At 41.3% G+C, this 20,307-nt stretch overlaps 2 pseudogenes across 1 annotated transcript in view; one reads left to right on the top strand and one right to left on the bottom strand.

Moving 5' to 3' along the window:
- Positions 1-266: 266 nt before the first annotated feature.
- The window catches only part of LOC132173596 (putative LRR receptor-like serine/threonine-protein kinase At1g56140), a 64,115-nt pseudogene continuing 44,074 nt past the window's right edge, over positions 267-20,307 (bottom strand). The window contains exons 18-24 of the transcript XR_015911643.1: positions 11,260-11,458; positions 11,014-11,157; positions 10,377-10,495; positions 8,375-8,585; positions 7,963-8,194; positions 7,694-7,844; positions 267-648 (exon numbers count right to left, since the gene is read on the bottom strand). The product of XR_015911643.1 is annotated as a putative LRR receptor-like serine/threonine-protein kinase At1g56140 (transcript). The remainder of the gene's footprint in view (positions 649-7,693; positions 7,845-7,962; positions 8,195-8,374; positions 8,586-10,376; positions 10,496-11,013; positions 11,158-11,259; positions 11,459-20,307) is intronic.
- Positions 17,621-19,096, top strand: LOC148587070 (uncharacterized; annotated as a pseudogene).

The raw sequence follows: 20,307 nt of genomic DNA on the forward strand, positions 1-20,307 counted from the left end.
ATATATGTCAGCACTAATGATTATATTTTTATTTTTTTCCTTAATAAAGTAGAACCACTCCACCTGCTTCTAATTTGTATCTTATAATATTCTCCTCTATCCATCAAGTTACTCAGAATCTATAACATTTCTTTGGCATTTTTAGCTTTTCAGATAGTGAGTTTCTCATGAATTATGTTTGTGATATATATACCAACTATTTATGTCAGCACTAATGATCTCATGTTTACAAAAAAAAAGAAAAAAAAAAAAAAAAGAAATGATTCTCACCTACCCTCTTTGATAATCGTTAAGCATGCGTTTAGAAGCATTTGCTGGTGAATTCTCTGCATCACCCATTTTGGTTGTACCTGCTGATGAGTTGAAATAGCTAGCATGGGTTCCTTTGGTTGCAACATCACTCATTAAGCTGGTTTTATCATCAAATTTCCAGTCAGTCAAATATCCAGGCCTTGAAGTTACAGAGCTCACTTCAATATCTCCTGAAAGCATTGTCACTACACGCGACATTGATGGCCGTAACGTTGGGGATGCTTGTGTGCACAAAAGAGATACTCCTATCACGCGTTTTACTTCTTTCTCATTGAACTTTGATAATGTAGAGTCCATAAGATCGACTTCACAGTTGTTTTCATGTAAATGCCAAGCCTGAGAAGGATATGTGTTATCAGGCTTCAGAATATAGTACAACAATGGTGGCGGCGAGTATTCTAATTGTTACAATGAGTCAACTTTTTTTTTTTTTTTTTTTTTTTAATTGAATATGGAAAATGGTTACAAAGGAGAATTCTTTTTACTCCTAATCCGAAAGAAAGAAAGAATGGGTGATTATAAAATCGAAAAAGGGGTGGACTCCTCAATAACAAACTCAAAACAAACTAAAACAGTGCATACATAATTATAAAGAATATGAAATGAGTCAAACGAGTGACAGTCATCTCAAGGAGCCGTGCAAGGCGGTTAGAAAAGCAAAAGAGGCACAGATTAAAACGAACCTATCTAAGCCCCCACTTGGAACCAACACAACTACCTATAGGAGGTTGAAGCCGAAAATGCACTGTCATAGTCCGAAACAAAGACCGTAGAAGAGAGATGATCTACCACTAAATTGGCTACAAAAGTCTCTACTGAAAAAACATAACACAATAAATCAGGGAGACAGTAACCCACAAAACAAATATGCAACAAAATACAAAGAAAGTTTCAAAACACAAGGAAGATAAAAATACAGGGAAAATAAAAATAACAGTAAAAAAATTCACTAAGCAATGACTTCAACAAAGGGCAGGGATGAGGAAAATCGACAGAGGAGCTTCTAGCGGCAGCTTGGCGAACACGCATCGGTGCATGTGATCCACGCTTAGGCGTGTGACGACCACGTGCCTGTGCACAATGGTTAGAGGAAGAAAGTCGAGGCAGCGTCGGAGAGTTAGGAGGCTGTGGAACCCAGTGACCAGGCGCATTGGGGCTGTGGAGGAATGGAGGGCGACAGATCGGGCCTAGAGAGAATCAGATCCGAAATCCACCGTAGAACCAGGCACAGCGCGGCGGCTGAGGGAGGAGAACAGCTAGAGAGTAACGACAAGGCAGCTTGGAGACGGAGGAACGTCGTTGAAGCTACTTCGTGGTGAAAAAGGAAAACACAAGAGAAAACCAGTGACAAAGGGGGGAGAAGGGGCGGCTGCACTAGGCTGAGGTGAAAAGGGGAGGAGGGATAGAACAAAGTCCATCCCTCCTCCCAATAAAAAACTGCACAGAGGTAGTGGAGAGCCCTCGCGGAGGAGGTAGATGGGTAAGAAATGGAAAAAAACCAGAGAGCTTAAGTTTTGTAAAATTACTCTCAGTTTTGCTAGACATTGAGTCATCTTAACTTCTAAGGAATACGCTACTATATAGGTGGTGGATGCCAACAGTCCAATTGTTTCAATGAGTCTTAACGGTTCAGAATATATCATAAACCTGTTGGAAGTGAGTATTCTAATTGTTTCAATGAGGCAACTATATTTTGCAGAAGATCTAGATAAATCCAGTCGATTTTTGTAACTCTTTCACATGCTCATTTTGTGATTCTAAGAAGTTACTTTGTTTTAAGCACTCTATGTAGAATGTGCCTTGCCATATGGGTATTCGACACATCCAGATTGACATTTCACTATTGGAGTGGGCTTCAGGAAAGCCCACTATAATCATCCAAGCCAGGCATGAAGCCCAGATTCTCCCATGAAAAGATAGGGCCTAAGCCTAAAAGCCCACAACAGAAAGAGTTATTGACTTACACGGGTTCCAACTCAGCAACCCATGAAAGCATGGACTCGGTCAACACATAAAAATACATGTGATCCACACTCCAACAGATAAAGAGTCCCAACTCGATCCCACCAAACAAACTTCATCAAATAAGATACGGTCAAATTGTCATATCACCATTCAAAAGGCAATTACAAAGAAGATCCACAAGATCGACATCAAAATAGATACAATATTCTAGGAAAGTTAAGTAAGAGTCCCTTTATGACTCACATACCCAGCGGGATGTTAGCCACCATTTGTAGCATACAACCAATATGTATGTGTAGATATTTGGTAGGTGGCCATACTTGGACACTGTTTTAACTAGTTGTCGAAGTTGTGCCTTCAGGCTGCATATGGTACCATGAAAAAATCGGATCCAAGGGAAAAAAGCCTTCCCTTTCTTCTTTTAGCTCATCATAAACTCGTCGAAGTTCACGATTATGACGAGACGCACGATCAGCCTCATCACGAGCTTTTTTCTCTCCTTGCCTCTATGCCACGCCGGCAGCATAACAAAAAGCCTGAGCTTGCTTCACCAACTCATCAGCCACACACAATCTCTCCTGTAAACCAAATAATGTTCTCTCTGCAATGGCCATCCGCTCATAGGAGGCAGCCAACTCTGCTTCAGCTTCAGCTTCAACTTTGGGAGCTTGAAGGGCAACCTCATAAAGCTGGATTGTAGCAAGTTTTTCGGACAGGCGGTCATTCTCCCTGTGAAGAGCAGCGTTCTCCAACAAAGCGGCCTCCAACTTCTCGTCCAAAGCAGCAAAATCAGACAAACTTAAAGATGCGGGAAGAGTAGTAGACACGCTCGAAGGAGGACCATAACCCCATAACAAATTGCCATGGCTTCAAGAGCAGCACGCACTATGGTCTCACATAGTTGACGAGCAGGACCGTCAATTTCCATAGGTCCAGAGGTAGATGGAAGAAGCCAAGCAAGAGCCTCCACACGGTCACCATAAATGACCTTCCCTCCTTGTGGGGACAATGTCTCACCTACAAAAGGTGCCTTTCCATGAACATGATATAAATCCCCACCAGGCAGATTATCTGTGGGAAACGGTGGCACCTTAGGCCGTGCAAACCAACACGATGTCTCTCCACATCCCTCATCAAGCAGGGTCTCCAACACCTCAGTGCGAACAGAGACGCTAGGAGTCCTTACTCGTCCCGACTGCTAGTCGAAAAAGAAAGCACTTAAGTCCTCTGCGAGTTGCCTAGAGAGCTAGAAGAATGTGTTGCACCCTCCTCCGCATCAGAGCCAACCCACGGCACATCACAAAGCAAGGGCAACCGAGCACCAACACCGTCCATCCCCCCAAAACCTGCCGGAGACTCGGGGTAACAATGGGTGGACTACCTGCACCGCCATTAACAGAAGCCTCAGGAACCCTAGTCCTGAACCTCCCAAAACCACCCAAATTCGAGGATCTAAAGCCAAAACCCTCATCGGAAGGAGAATCCACTAAAATGATCTCTAGTGATCCTTCGCTTTCCTCCTCAGCAAACCCAGCCTCACGAAAAGGACCGCCAACAGAGTTATCTCTCATAGAAGTCGCAAAAGATGAAGATGTGCTTTCAGACTCCACAATCCGAACCTCTGGTCCACCAGGAAGTTGCATTGCCAATGGAGTAACCACCAAGGTCCCAGTACCATAAGGGGGCGTACTATGTCCTACTGTAGGATCAGCCAGCCTAGAAGTCCCACTAGACGAAGGGGTGGCCGGACGCCGCAAGCCTTCACCAAATTCGAGTCTCCTTCATTTGAGGCCTCTTAGAAGAACTAGTAACCCTCGATTCGGGATGAGCATTGGCACCAGCAGAAGAATTAATGTAGATCGAGGTACTTGGGAATTCACGACGAAGACTCGTGCAAATGTAAGTGTGAAGGGACCCCAGGGAGCCGTACCAGTTAGAGGAGTTAAGATGAGATCAGAGTGTCCAGACATGGCAAGTAAATTGAACTCTTTGAAAAATTTATCAGGACACGGCTTCGGGCTGTTTGGGCATGCCGTCAAAAGAGAAATATCTAGAAATCCTGTGCGGACACGGCTTTTGAATGTTTCTGGATGCCCCTATGTTTTAGTTTACGTACTTTAATTATTTGGTGACCGTCCAAATGGAGGTACGTTCCGTCCGGACGGCCAATGTAGAATTCTAAAATCGACTTAATCTCTATTTACTTTATGGTTAGGAGTTTAGGAGCTATAAATACATGCTTATAGCCTCCAGAACGTAATTTTTTTTTTTTATTATTATTCAGTTTTGATTAATAAGAAAACCCAGAAAACCTAGAGTTGAGTTTCTTCAATATTTTCCTTCAATCCCTAGATAGACTCTAGCGTTTTGAGAAGATTACTTAGATCTTAGACAAACTCAAGATCTAAGTAATATTTATCCATTTTTCTTGCTGTTTATCTTTGCATCCCACGATGTCACGCTGCATCAGTTGGTATCAAAGCTCAAGTTACTTTCTATAGCTCCACTGACAAGGGAAAGGGGCAACCGTTATGCAAATTTCAACGTGTATGAGCGCATGGAGGCAATTTGTGAACGACAATCGGCGGCTCATTGGCAACGCATGGAGTAGCAATTGGAGCTCATGAGGGGCAAGATGGTGACTCTCACTACCCAATTCACCAAAATTGGTAGTCCAAATGGTCGTCGTCATCAACCCCCACCGCACTTTGCGGAGTAGGAAGATGATTACAGCGATGGGAATGAATCCGGCAACCCTTTTGCAGAGTGCAGGGACGTCAACCCTCGGCACAAGCTCATGGTTATCGGTGGGAGAACGGGTTCAAACTCGACATTTCGGAGTTCTAAGGGTGTTTACAACCCGAAGAATTCCTTGATTGGGTGGCGGCTGTTGGAGAGGTTCTTGATTTCAAGGGGGTGCCTATGGATCGACGGGTCTGTTTGGTTGCAACCAAGTTCTGGGGAAGAGCTGCTGTGTAGTGGCAGTAATTGAAGCAATCTAGAGTGCGGCAGGGCAAAGGGAAGATCAATAGTTGGGAGAAGCTATTGAAACACATGAGGGTCGTTTCTTGCCCCACAACTACACCCAAACCATGTATCCCCGACTGCTGAATTTAGGCCAAGGTTTAAAGTCCATGGATGAGTACCCGGAGGAGTTCTACAAGTTATTGACACGGGTAGATCTGGCCGAATCTGACGATTAGTTGGTGTCTCAATATGTTGGGGGTTTGCGCCAACAGATCCAAGAACCATTGAATCTCTTCGATCCTGTCAGCATGCCGGAGGCACACAAAAAAGTGTTGCAACTAGACAAGACGCTCACACGAGGACTCTTAGGCCTGTTTGGGCGAGGAGGTAGTGGAGGCAACAACCGTTCGAGTGGTCCATTCACTGCTTGAAACACCACTCAACCCCCGATCCAAAATAGAGGGCCAACGACGAGGCAACCAAATCGGGCTTGAACGACTAGTAGGCCCAAGTGCTTTCGATGTGGCGAGCCGGGCCACAGGATGGCGGATTGCCGCAAGGGAGATACGTATGGTAATGGTCTACTTATTGACTCGGGGGAAGCCATCGATGAGCAAAGTGATAGGGTAGATCAAGAAGCAACTTTCGACGACTGCGAGAAGGTCGACGAAGAGTTTGCAACCGGGGATGATGGTCTTCTTTTGGTGGTAAGAAGGGTGTGTTTTATACCCCGAAAGTCGAAGGGTGACGACGGGCAGCGCCATAACCTCTTCCAGTCTACGTGCACTATAGGGGGTAAAGTCTGCAAGCTCGTCATTGATTTCGGCAGCTGTGAGAATGTAGTAGTGGAAGATGCGGTTCGGAAGTTGGGCCTAAAGACGGAGCAACATCCTACTCCTTACCGCTTGGAATGGCTCATGAAAAGCATTGAGGTAATAGTATCCACACGTTGCCTTGTGTCTTTCCATATCGTAACCAAGTACAAGGATAAAACATGGTGTGATGTGTTGCCATGGATGCATCATGCATGCCACTTGTTGTTAAGGAGGCCATGGCAATATGACAGGGGTGCTCATCATGATGGGAGGAAGAAAACGTATAGCTTTATGGTGAATAATGTAAAGCTCACACTCTTACCAAGCCCGAGGATGTGGAAGACTTTTTCAAAGGTCTAAGCATTCCTAAACCCTAGCTAGGGTTACCACGTGTCATCCAGAGATTTAACATAGCCCCATTCGAAGCCCCGTCCGGATGGAGGAAGGTGCGATGACAGCTGGAAATGGCTGACAACTTTAATGCTGCAGAAAACACGGAAGTAGGTGGCCATGAATGTTGGCTCGTCCAGACGGAGACAAGGATCGTCCGGACGGACTAAGGTCAACTACGTTGAAATTTTGCCCAACACATTAAATGCTTTCGGGAGACACGGGAGTAGGTGGCATTAAATGTCTGCCAGTCCGCACGGCAGTCAAGCCCGTCAGGACGACCAGTGGGTGGTTGGTCAACGCCACGCATTAAATGCTTGCAGGAATCACGAGATGCTTTCCACGTGTCGCCGCTTCAGCCCACGAGAGGAGCCTGTCCGGAAGGCCACTCTACCTATCCGGATGGCCAGTTAGAAATCATATTAAATGTAGCTAAATGGGCATCTCATTACTGCCTATAAATAGAGCCCTAATTCATAAGGAAGACTCATGCAGATGTAAGTGTGAAGGGACCCCAGGGAGCCATACCAGTTAGAGTAAAGAAGAGATCACAGTGTCCGGACATGACATCCCAGTGTCCGGACATGGAACGTAAATTGAACTCCCTGGAAAATTTGTTCGAACACGACTACGGGCTGTCCGGACATGCTGTCGAAGATGAACTCCCTTTAATTATTTATTCTCATTACTACACAATTTCTGACATAGGCATTAGAGATGGAACGACCGTAGGGTATTGGATCCGGATTGCTGCCATGAGTAACAACTATTTAACAACTATCAATGAAATTTAGTGTAAAGTTCATAACTCGGGATCATCACAAAGTAAAATAGAACTTATGTCTTATCTTGAATTTCAAAAATAACTTTGACAAAGGCCATTTCATAGTGTGAGTCATAAAAGTAGGGTCTTACTAGTGGAGATTTGGCTACAGAGACTCATTTTATTCCCTATTAAGTGCATACTGGACTCATTTTCGGATGCTCTATATAAGCAAATAAATTATTCTGCTGCCTTGAAACATCCAGAATTCCTCATAATATGATCCAAGTTTTAATCTTGTTTCAACTTTTAGGCAGAAGCAAAATATATATAGGTATGGATGGTCATGACTATTTTAACCTGGAACCCATAACTACAGAAAGATAAATGCTATTGGAACTTTTCGAAGTGGATTGAAAAATCCATCTCATTAGAAGACAAATAACAATGGAAACATAAAGCACAAAAATATTGTTCATACCCATTCAAGAAGATATACTTTTTCTTCTTCCAAGCTTGTGTCAGAATTTGGCCTCCCGCTAACAATCTCCAGAGCCACAACACCAAAGGCAAACACATCGGCCTTCTCCGTAAGGTGCCCACGCATGGCATACTCCGGTGCAAGATACCCACTACATTAGTAACAATCATATGTAAAATTTAGTACAAGATAACTTATAAAAAAAGACAAAATAAAGGATTATATAGTTTAGAAAGACAAGGTGCCTAACTAAGCCTTCATGATCTTACATAGTTCCTGCAACGCGGGTGCTTATGTGGGTCTTTTTATCATCGTAAAGCTTGGCCAAGCCAAAGTCTGAAATTTTGGGGATGAGATGAGAGTCAAGCAAGATATTACTGGCCTTCACATCTCTGTGTACAATTCGAAGTCGTGACTCCTCGTGAAGATATGCTAAGCCTCTTGCTACACCCAAGCATATTTCAAAACGTGTTGACCAGTCGAGATTCAAACTTCTTTTTCCTGCGTATACATAACACATACATACACGTGCATATATATATAAATATATATAAAACTTAATCTGCTTAATATATAACACATACATACACAAATACACACACGTATATATATATATATATATATATATATATATATAGAGAGAGAGAGAGAGAGAGAGAGAGTGCAAACACATTCACATACCAAATAATGCTTGATCAAGACTTCTATTCTCTAGAAACTCATAAACAAGTAGTCGTTGATCTCGCTCAATGCAACATCCGTACAATTTCACAAGGTTCCGGTGTTGCACAGCAGATATAGTAGCAATCTCAGTTATGAACTGGTTCTTTCCTTGGTGTGATGTTATAGATAGTTGCTTCACAGCAATTAGTCTCCCATCATGAAGTGTTCCCTATTTAGTACAAAGTTTCAGGAAAAAAAAAATGTAACAGAAAATATTGAAAGAAAAAACATTAGTAATCTACAGGGATGATTTTGATATATCGATGTAAATAGAAAATGATAGTCTGGCTGACTTGGGTGGATGGCCTAAATACATTTAATTTACACCACTTATCTATTTGATGGCCCAAGTATAATCTATGCAGAACCAAACCAGACAATATCCATTTATATATAAAACTTGTTAAGGATAAAAGTCAAACACTGTAGTTGCTTATTTTCACCATGAAATTGTATGTCCAGTCTAATAGGTTTCAATTTTAGCCTCATATTTCAAAGGAGAAGTATCAGGGAGGGACAACAAGGTTACCCCATCTAAATGTTCTACGAAGCTTTAGATTGCTGTCATTTAGGCCAAGACTTTAATTTTAAATTCAACAGCTTGTTTCCAGAGTATTTTTTCTTCCATTGATGCACACAATACATCTAGCAAACTATAAATTACCAAAAAGATCAATTCATAGATCCCATTACATAGATCTGGTAAAAAGCCATACAAAATTTCCAGAAGAGAAAAAACAAGAATGTCCTTCGTGTTAATGGTACTCAATTATTCAGTCAGAAACTCCCAATACTAGAACATTTAGAAAATATTATATTCTCACCAGATGTGAATCCTCAAATTAATTACTCCTCTAATGATTCCCACTGTTATCAAATCTAACAGACATCGGCCATGTATGATTTTTCTTAAACATTCCATTTCAACAATCGAGAACGAAGTTCCCAAACTTTACACCATCCATGAAAAAATTAAATTGCTGAAATCATCAGTTCAAAGTTTTACTTTTTATATATGTATATTTGCCACCCTTCACTCTCTATAAACTTTTTCTGTCAATCACAAATTTTTAATAGAAAATTCTAGCCAATTGAGATATAATGACATATAATGGACGCCGTTTCACCATAGAATGCTTTCTTCTTTTAGTATAATGAGTGTAAAGAACAAGTTGTATTGAAGAGTCCTAATTCCATTGTAGGCCTAAAAACTGAATAAAAACCACAATTTTGAGTATGTGTAACCAGACCAAAGAAAGCTAAAACAAACAAAAAAAAGTGTAAAGATTTTATAATATGGCAACTTATACAAGTTTGAATTTGGGAGAATGGCGTGAATCAGAAAATAAATACAACATATGTTTCTTCATTTGATTAAGAACTTTGAATATCTTTCAACTTTGACTAAGGTCAAAAGATAACCATAACAGAAAATGCAAGCGTATTAGAACTAGTAGAAGAAAAAGAAAAGGGCTTATGGATATCATAGGACAGGGAACCCCTGCAATTGGGGATCCCTCCTCTTATCCTTGCCCCCTCCTCTTTGGGCAAGGGAGCCCTTCTCATAATCTCTCTGTTATTACCCGCCCCCTTTCTTTGTGCAAGGAATAACAGGGAATCTGGATCCCGCTATCGTATTATGAATCTTTAAGTATTTTCGTTTCACTTTAGTTCTACAACAATTGTAATTTCCAGCATCTTGCCAATCACAAGCACAAGATACCATGGTAAGGAGTGCATGCAATTTCACAAAAAAGATAGGCAGGAAACATAAGGAACAATAAATAAAAGAAAAGAAAAGAAATGGTGGAAAGGTGATGTTGCAAGTTGTGCTTCATTACTTCTTGGAAATTGCAATAGATATATAACAGCTCTAGAGTTATATCAGATAGTCAACTAAAATTTTGTCCACTGACATAGGTTCAGCCACTTTTTGTCCTTGATTAGAATAAGGACTTACCTTAAAGACAGGTCCAAATCCTCCCTCTCCAAGCTTATTAGTAGGACTAAATTCTTCTGTAGCTGTCTTTAGTTCAGCATAGCTGAAAGTGAATGTTCTAACATCTAGTCCCAAGAGCTCTGCATTTTCAACATAAACACAGGTTGATCTGCTTGTCAATTTGCTTCAGAGGTTTGTGAGTGAAAATGCAATATAGTTTTTACATGTTAAATCGAGGATGTCTCCTCTTGTTAAGAAATAATCATCAATGTGTTTTAGTCCAAAATGTGTTGCACTGAAGATGGGAGATTCAGTAGCAAGAAATATATAGGAAGTTGTCTATAGAATGGGGTTTTATTGGCGAAGTAACTTACATTTTACCCTACTCTTTGCTGATATGTATGTGTGTGTCTGTATTATTTAGCAGACAAATAGAAGAGGTTTTGGTGAATTGCCTTGACGTAGCTGTTGTCATAAACATGATATGATACGCTGCATTTTCTACTTAACACAATATGCAGCACGCAGAGGCCACCTCACCAATAAATAAATAATATAGACTCACACATAGGCAAAAGTTGCATATTTCTAATATGTAGACTAAAAATGAATGAACTTTGACAACTAGAATAGACGTACAATATGACTTTTGACTTACCCGCATCATCACTGGTTGGAAGCTGTTTTCTACTTCGAACAATGCAGAAAACCACAAACAGAAAGCTGAAAACCCCAGCACCAACAACGATACCTACGATCATACCAGTCCTATTCTTCTTGCTGCTTGGAAGTTTGTTATCACCTGTGGGTGTAAAGTCAATACAAAAGCAAGGCCATCAACAACATGTTCAGATGTACGTTCTTAATCTTCTGAATTGCAACTACAATTTTTGCACTATATTACCTCGGGTAGCACTGATGGCTGAAATAGAAGGTCCATAAGTACCTTGACTAGGTATGCAGCAGGTTCCTTTTCCAGCCCAAAAGAGATGGATTTCAAGGTAGTTTTCTGATACCTGGACCTGAAATTCCCTCTGAACAGGTTGAAAAGAGACTCCACCAGCCTCCCTTCGTATGTCAAAATCCTTTAATAAACGATTCCCCTGGAATAAACAGAGTCAAACCTTTAAACACAAACACATATGACACCGATATCCATCATATCCAAGGTAACTTCTTGATTGATGTATAGGACAGTCAATAAATTTGTTAAGACATTTTTTTTTTCTTCTGTTTCATGATCTCTTAAAATTGGCATTCTATTACAAATTAGCAGATTATTAAACACACGTTGAGCTGGATTAGTTGAGCTAAATTAGGAGAATGTGGAGAATGTTTAACACATGTATGAATGGGCTGGAGCACTTCTGTTAAGATAGTTAAAACTGTTGTTTAGTTAGATAGTTTGTTGACTAAAGTTGTTAGTTGGTTAGTCTATCTCTCTTTGTAAATGAGTAGTATAAATACTGAACTCTTGTATTATTATTCATTAATGCTGTTAGAAGAATGTATTAGGGTTTGAGGGTAATTTGGTCATTTATGTATTCTTTAAGCTTATATAATAACATGTTTGAGGTAGGCTACGTATATTGAAAAAGCCTCCTCTTTTCTCTAAACTTTCTTCATGCAAACCTCTCAACATGGTATCAGAGCCTAGGGTTTATACCTTTTTCTGATATCTTGTTTTTCTCTCACAAATCTTTTTCTTTCTTTTATTTTTTTTCTTCCCGGTTCTATTCTTTTCTCCTCTCCCATTTATATTGCGACTGGTCGAAGGCAGTTGAAGTGCTGGGCTTCAAGCCTGTGGTGGAAGATGGCGCCAGGTTCCCCATCGCCGATGGTGTGATCTCGCCGTCATCTCCATGGGTCTTAAGTCGTCGTCGATGATTGGTTGGAGTCATCGGTCAGTGCTGTCTGTAGTGATTGATACTCTCTGCGGTGGCTGAAGATTGTAGTTGGGAGTTTTCCGGCACGGGTTGGTTGTCGTCGGCGTCTGGCAGTCTCCGGAGGTTTGTTCGTCATAGTTGGTTGTTTTCCGGCACGATCTGGGTGTCGCCGGCACGGATTGGTTGTTGTCGGCGAGGTCTGGCAGTCTCCGGCACGGTTCCGGCAAGGTCTGGCAGTCTTCGGCGCGGTTTCGACAGTTTTCACAGACGAAGATTAGGTGTTTGGCTCCAGGTGCTTGCTGTCGCGTATTCGGGATAAGGATATCCCACCCTCAAATCGGGATAAGGCTATCCGGTTTTTGATTTTCCCCAGTCCAGACCCATTTTCTGGCCGGTTCATCCTGGTTCAGTCCACTTTCCGGCAGGTTCATTCCGGTTCAGGCCATTTTCCATCAGTTCAGGCCAAGTTCAAGCCGGTTCAGGTCAGTTTTTTGACAATTTCTCTTGGTTTCTCCCGGTTCACTATGGTTTAGACCTGTTTTGCCGAACTTCAGTCCGGTTCAGGTTAGTTTTTGATGAATTTTATCGATTCTGCCATGGTTTGAGTTGTTTTTAGTTGGCATTCATCACTGTTAGCAAGTTTTGCTTCAAGTTGGGGCTGTTTTGTGTGAGTTTTTTTTTATTCTCCTTCGTCGTTCGTTGGTTGGTGGAATTGTGTAGTTGTTTGCATCTTGTTAGTGCATTATAATGGCTCCTCCTTCTGATTTAATTAATTTTGCTTCTATAGGTCCGGCTACTATGACACTTGTGAAACTTAATGGCAAAAATTATGGTTATTGGTCACGATCTGTGCAAGTATACTTGAGAGGGAAAGGTCTGTATTCTCACTTGGAATCTGAGCAACCTCCAGAAGATGACACCAAAAGCCTTTGGGACCAGGCTGATAATCAAATTATATCTCTTATGTTGAATAGTATTGAACCTCACATTGGATCCTCGTGTCTCTATCTTCCTACGGCTAAAGCAATTTGGGATCATCTCCGGCATATGTACTCTGGTACTGGGAATATCACTCGAGTTTATGAGGTGTGTCAACAATATTTTGGACTTGAACAAGGTACTCAAACTTTAGATGAGTACTACAATCAGGTTGTGGCCGTCTATCGGGAAAGAGACATGTATCAGCCTCTCTCCATTGACTTGAAAAAAATGGAGAAGCAACGTCAAGATGTGGATGTGGTTCGATTTCTTCTCAGCTTGAAACCTGAGTATGAGTCTGTTTGTGCGCAGATTTTGGGTGGTTCTGATCTCCCCTTGCTTTCTGAGGTTTTTTCTCGGGTTCAGCGTGCTACTATTTCTGATCATGATTCTTTGTTGAGCACAGAACGTAATGGTGATCGTGCTGCATTTATTGCTGCCCGTGGTAGCTATGGTAGTTCCCGTGGGGGACGTGGCAGTCAAGGTGGTCGTGGTTTTCATGGTGGACGTGATTTTTGGGGAGGTGGTCGCATTGGAGGTCATGGGCCTCGCAAATGTACTCATTGTGGCCGTACTAATCATTCTGTGGGGTTTTGTTGGGACTTACATGGCACACCATCTGGGTTTGCCAATCAGGTTACTTCTCATGAGGATTCTCCAGCCCCGACTAGACCACTTGTTACTTCAAGCTCAACTCTTGAGAATGATCTCATCTCCATTCCGAAAGATGAGTATGCTCAGTTCTTAGCCCATAAGCAGGCTTCTTCCTCTTCCACTGCTACTCTTGCTCAGTCAAGTACTGCATCTCACTGTCTTTTATCCTCCACTAGCAACCCGTGGGTTATCGATTCTGGCGCCAATGAACATATGACTGGTTCGTCTACTTTCCTCTCTAATTATCATCCTGTCGCATCACCTAGAAGTGTCACCCTAGCTAATGGTTCCCTATCCAAAGTGGTCGGCTCAGGCACTACCCATCTGAGTCCTGACATTGAGTTGTTATCTGTTTTACATGTTCCTGGTTTTCCTTTTAATTTGTTATCTATTAGTCAAATCATAAAATATCTTAATTGTTCAGTTAGTTTTTATCCTTCTCTGTGCATTTTTCAGGATCTCAAGACTAGGAGGATGATTGGTATGGGGCATGAAGTTGATGGCCTATATTATCTCGATCAAGCACCTACAATTTCCTCTCATGCGTTGCAGTCGTCGGCCTCCGCTCTTCAGTGGCATTGTCGTCTTGGTCATCCTTCCCTTTCTACATTGAAGCATCAAGTCCCCAGTCTTCGTCATGAGGTGTCTGTGCCTTGCGAAGCTTGTCAGCTTAGTAAGCATCATCGTGTCTCGTTTCTAGTGCTTTTGAGTTAGTTCATTCTGATGTATGGGGTCCAATTAATATCGCGGCCAATAAATTCCACTATTTTGTGACCTTTGTGGATGATTTTTCCCGTATGACATGGTTATTTTTAATGAAAAATCGTTCCGAGTTATTTTCTATTTTCCAAATTTTCCGCAATATGATTAAGACTCAATTTGCTCAGAAAATCCATATCTTGCGTTCGGATAATGCTAAAGAATATACATCTCATTCTTTTGACTCTTATTTGTCTGATAAAGGCATTATCCATCAAACATCCTGTGCTCACACTCCACAACAAAATGATGTGGCTGAACGCAAAAATCGTCATTTATTGGATGTCGCACATTGTCTCTTAATTCATATGCATGTTCCCAAACAATTTTGGAGTGATGCTGTCCTCACTGCTTATTATTTAATTAATAGGATGTCCTCCTCAGTCTTTGATGGTACCTCTCCTCATTCTCTTTTATATCCTTCTTCATCCCCGTTCTCCTTGCCATTGAAGGTTTTTGGGTGTGTCTGCTATGTTCATAATTTGGGTCCCGGATTTGATAAGCTTGACCCTCGAGCTACTAAATGTGTCTTCCTTGGGTATTCCACAACCTAAAAAGGATACCGTTGCTATAGTCCGGTTCTTCGACGCTACTTCACTAGTGCCGATGTCACATTTGTTGAGTCTCTCCCCTATTTTCCTGCTACTACCTCTTTGGGTGACTCTTCCCTTGAGCCTAATGTCGAGTCTCTTCCGCTGCCTGTTCCTCTTCTCTCCGTGCCGGACTCTTCTTCTCCTCCGGTCTTGTTGCCTCACCGCCAGCCTGCTCCACTCCAAGTTTATCAACGCCGACTTTGACCATCAACCCCTGCACCGCCATCATCATCCTTATTGTCTCCAAATCCGTTGCCTCCACATCCATCCGACCACTCGCCTATTGCCCTACGGAAAGGTACACGTTCTTGCACTACCCAACATCCTATCAGTCAGTTTGTCTCCACTAATACTTTATCTCCTACACTTTCTTGCTTTCTTTCCCATCTCTCTAGTGTTTCTATTCCTAAGACAGTGCAGGTTGCAATATCTGACTCTGGTTGGAGGCAAGCTATGGAATTGGAAATGAAGGCCTTGCATCACAATGGGACATGGGAGCTTGTTCCCATTACCACCTCATAAGAAAACTGTGGGTTGCAAATGGGTCTACACAGTTAAGTTTCATCCTGATGGTTCGGTTGAAAGATTGAAAGCTCGGTTGGTTGCTAAGGGCTATATGCAAACGTATGGTATTGATTATGATGACACTTTTTCTCCTGTAGCCAAAATTTCATCTATTCGTGTTCTTATTTCCATGGCTACTAATCTTGATTGGCCATTGTTCCAATTGGATGTCAAAAATGCCTTTCTACATGGGGATTTGAGTGAGGAAGTTTATATGGAGCAACCACCTGGGTTTGTCGCTCAGGAGGAGTCTCAGGGCTATGTCTGTAAATTAAGAAAGGCATTGTATGGTCTCAAGCAATCACCGCGGGCATGGTTTGGAAAGTTCTCTGAAGCGGTATTGAAGTTTGGTCTTCAGAGATGTTAGACAGATCATTCAGTATTTCACTTACATACTAGTGCTGGCTATATTCTCCTTGTGGTATATGTAGATGACATTGTCATTACTGGAGATGATTCAGGAGGCATTGCCCGATTAAAACAATTCCTACAGGATCAGTTTCATACAAAGGATTTGGGCAAACTTCGATATTTTCTAGGCATTGAAGTTGCTAGATCTCGAATAGGTATCAACTTATCCCAGAGAAAGTATGCACTTGACTTATTAGAAGAGACATGTTTTTTGGGTTCTCGACCAGTTGATGTTCCAATGGATCCAAATAAGATACTAAAGAATGAAGGTGAATTATTTGAAGATCCCGGCAGATACCGTCGTCTAGTTGGGATGTTGAACTATCTTACTATCACCAGGCCAGATATTTCATATGCCGTTAGTGTTGTCAGTCAGTTCTTGGAGGCTCCTCGGGTTTCACATTGGGAAGCTGTTACTCGGATTATTCGTTATGTAAAGAGACAACCTGGTCTAGGAATATTGTATAGACCAAATGGACATCTTAGGGTAGAAGGTTTTACTGATGCAGATTGGGCAGGTTCTCCTTCAGATAGACGGTCTACTATAGAATATTGCACATTCTTTGGTGGTAATCTTGTAACTTGGAAGAGTAAGAAACAAACAGTGGTGGCACGATCTAGTGCTGAAGCAGAGTACAGGGCAACGGCTCATACGACTACTGAGTTGACATGGTTACAACATTTCTTTCAGGAGATTGGTTTCTCGACTGCTACTCCTATCCCATTATCTTGTGATAACCAGGCTGCCATACATATTGCATCTAACCCGGTTTTTCATGAAAGGACTAAACACATTGAGGTTGATTGTCATTTCATCCGAGACAAGATACTCAATGGAGATATATCTACAGTATTCGTGAAGTCTGGAGACCAATTAGCTGATATGTTTACAAAGTCTTTATGTCGTAACCGGTTAGAGTTTATTTGTTCCAAGCTGGGCCTATATGATATATATGCTCCAGCTTGAGGGGGAGTGTTAGAAGAATGTATTAGGGTTTGAGGGTAATTTGGTCATTTGTGTATTCTTTAAGCTTATATAATAACATGTTTGAGGTAGGCTACGTATATTGAAAAAGCATCCTCTTTTCTCTAAACTTTCTTCATGCAAACCTCTCAACAAATGCAAATGAAGTAAAGTTTTCTACAACTCTTCTTCAGACTTCTCTCCTCATTTGCATAGCTTGTTATGGTATCAGAGCAGATTTTGTTCTTCATCGTGCTTTCTTCTTTTCTTTCCATCTTCATCTAAGTCTCCTCTGTTCTCCTCTGTTTTTCATCTATATCACTTCTGCTCTTCTTTTTAATCTTCAAAAATGCCTTCTATTCCTGATAATACAACTGTCAATACCTCTATTGATGGTGTTAGCTCCATGGACACTGCTCCATTAAGCTCTGCCCTTCTGCTGTGGAGTTTTCCAGTCCTTTCTATCTCCATCATGGAGACAGTCAAGGGACTCTACTTGTTTCACAACCTTTGGTTGGAAACAATTATCATACTTGGAAGAGATCTATGTCAATGGCACTTTCGGCCAAGAACAAGCTTGGTTTCATTGATGGTACTTTGGCAAAACTAGCAACAGACACTGTATTTTGCATGGGATCGATGCAATAATATGGTGTTGAGCTGGATTCTCAATTCAGTGTCTCAGGAGATCTCCTCCAGTATCATCAACATCGAATCTGCTCAAGAGATGTGGAATAACATTAAAGAGTGTTTCTCTCAATCAAATAGACCTAGAATCTTTCAGCTGCAAAAGGCCATTTCTGCTCTTTCTCAGAACAATCAATCTATGAGTTCCTACTATACCGCTCTTAAAGGTTTTTGGGATAAGCTGAATAATTATCGCCCCCTGCCTTTGTGCTCTTGTGGAACTTCACGCACTGTTCTTGAGCATCAGCATCGAGAATATGTGTTCCAATTCTTGATGGGACTCAACGAGTCATTTTCTCATATCAGAGGACATATTCTGTTGATGGATCCATTGCCGCAGATCAGTAAGATTTTTTACATGGTTGTGCAAGAAAAACGTCAGAGAGAAATTACCTCTACCTTCTTTGCTCCTTTGAACCATGCCCCTGCTGCGATGGTGTCAAAGTTTACTCCATCTGCTCCTGCTGCGATGGTGCCAAAATATCCTCCATCTTATCGTCCTCAAGGCTCAAGGACACAAGGATATGCTCGCAAGGAGCGCCCACTTTGCACTCACTGTGGTCTCCTTAGCCATACTATTGAAAAATGCTATAAGTTGCATGGCTATCCTCCGGGATACAAATTCACCAAAGGAAAGAATGCTGTTTATGCTCCTTCAGCAAATCTGGTGTATGACTCCCCCATGCCACAACTTCAAATCACTTCTGAGCAATGCCAGCAGCTGTTAACCTTGCTAAGGTCCTAGTGTCCTAATAATGCCTCTACTCATGCTTCTGCTCAGCCTGTCACCACTGACAACCAGGATCATTTGCTCAGTGAGATGGCAGGTAATACACGCCATTCCTTTTGTTTTCAATCTTCTTCTTTAGGAGATAAACATTCTGTTTATTCTTCCAATCATCTTTTTCAAATGGCTGTAAAGAACTCTGTTGATTATCCATGGATAATTGATACTGGTGCTACAGATGACATGGTCTGTTCCCTCTCTTTTCTTACCACAATTACTTCCATTGTTTCTAAACAAGTTAAACTGCCGAATGGTAACCTTGCTGCTGTCACACATATAGGCACTGTTAGGATTAGTGCACCATTAACCCTTACAAATGTCTTATGTGTTCCTGCTTTTTCTTTCAATTTGATTTCTGTAAGCAAATTGATCAAAGTTCTTCACTGCTGTTTAATTTTCCTTGGTGAATTTTGTTTCATTCAGTAACCGTTAGGCTGGAAGATGATTGGATTGGGTAGAGAGAGAGGCGGCCTATATCATCTCATACTGCATGACTTGGAAGGCTTCTGTGCTTCAAATGTTCCTGTTTTAGTTTCACCTTTTGCACAAATAAAACGTGTTGTTTCCAATTTTGTTGTTTCAAATTCCGTTGATTCCAATTCTGTTGTTTTACTTTCTGTCAATTCTGTTGATGTTTCAGCCAATGTTTGGCATTCTAGGTTAGGGCATTTATCTGATTCTAGATTGCAATTACTACATCCTGTAATTCCTGGCTGTTCATCAATTCCAAATAAAGATTGTTCCATTTGTCCTTTGGCAAAGCAACGTAGAATTCCTTTTCCAACTAGTACCACACATTCTAATCATTCTTTTGATTTAGTTCACTGTAATATATGGGGACCCTTTTCTTCTTCTTCATCAAATGGTTCCAAGTTCTTCCTTACAATTATAGATGATCACGGTAGGTTTACATGGGTTTATTTGATGCATAGTAAGTCTCAAACCAGAATTCTTATGAAGTCTTTCTTTCATTTAGTAGAAACCCAATTCAACTCAAATAAAATGCTTAAGATCCGATAATGGTAGTGAATTTCAAATGACTGAATTTTTTTCTTCTAAGGGCATTATCCATCAACTCACTTGTGTTGAAACTCCTCAACAAAATGCTGTGGCAGAAAGAAAACATCAACACCTCTTAAATGTTGCTCGTGCCCTAAGATTTCAATCAAACCTTCCTTTACATTTTTGGGGTGAATGTATACTTACTGCAGCTTATCTTATAAACCGAATTCCCACTCCAATTCTCAAAAATAAAAGTCCTTATGATGTCTGTTTTCCTCTCCTCCTCAATATTCTCATCTTAGGGTCGTTGGTTGTTTGTGTTATGCATCCACAATCACTAGAGACAGATCCAAATTTGATCATAGGGCTCGGGTTTACATTTTTCTTGGATACCCATTTGGTGTCAAAGGTTATAGGTTGTTTGACATTTCTCTCAAGCAATTCTTTGTCTCAAGAGATGTCATCTTTCATGAGCATATATGTCCTTATGCTTCTTCTAGATTTCTTTTAAAATCTCCTATTTCAAACCAAAATGTTCTTCTTGCATTCATTCCTTCCTTAGAACATTCTGACTGTCATCAGCATTCTTCTTCTCCTGCATGTCCTCATGATGACACCAAACCTTCTGTTGACACCACTTCTTCTATACCACCTATTCATCATAGTC

This window comes from Corylus avellana, chromosome 3 (genome assembly GCF_965113065.1).
Source record: "Corylus avellana chromosome 3, dhCorAvel1.hap1.2, whole genome shotgun sequence".
NCBI lineage: Eukaryota > Viridiplantae > Streptophyta > Magnoliopsida > Fagales > Betulaceae > Corylus > Corylus avellana.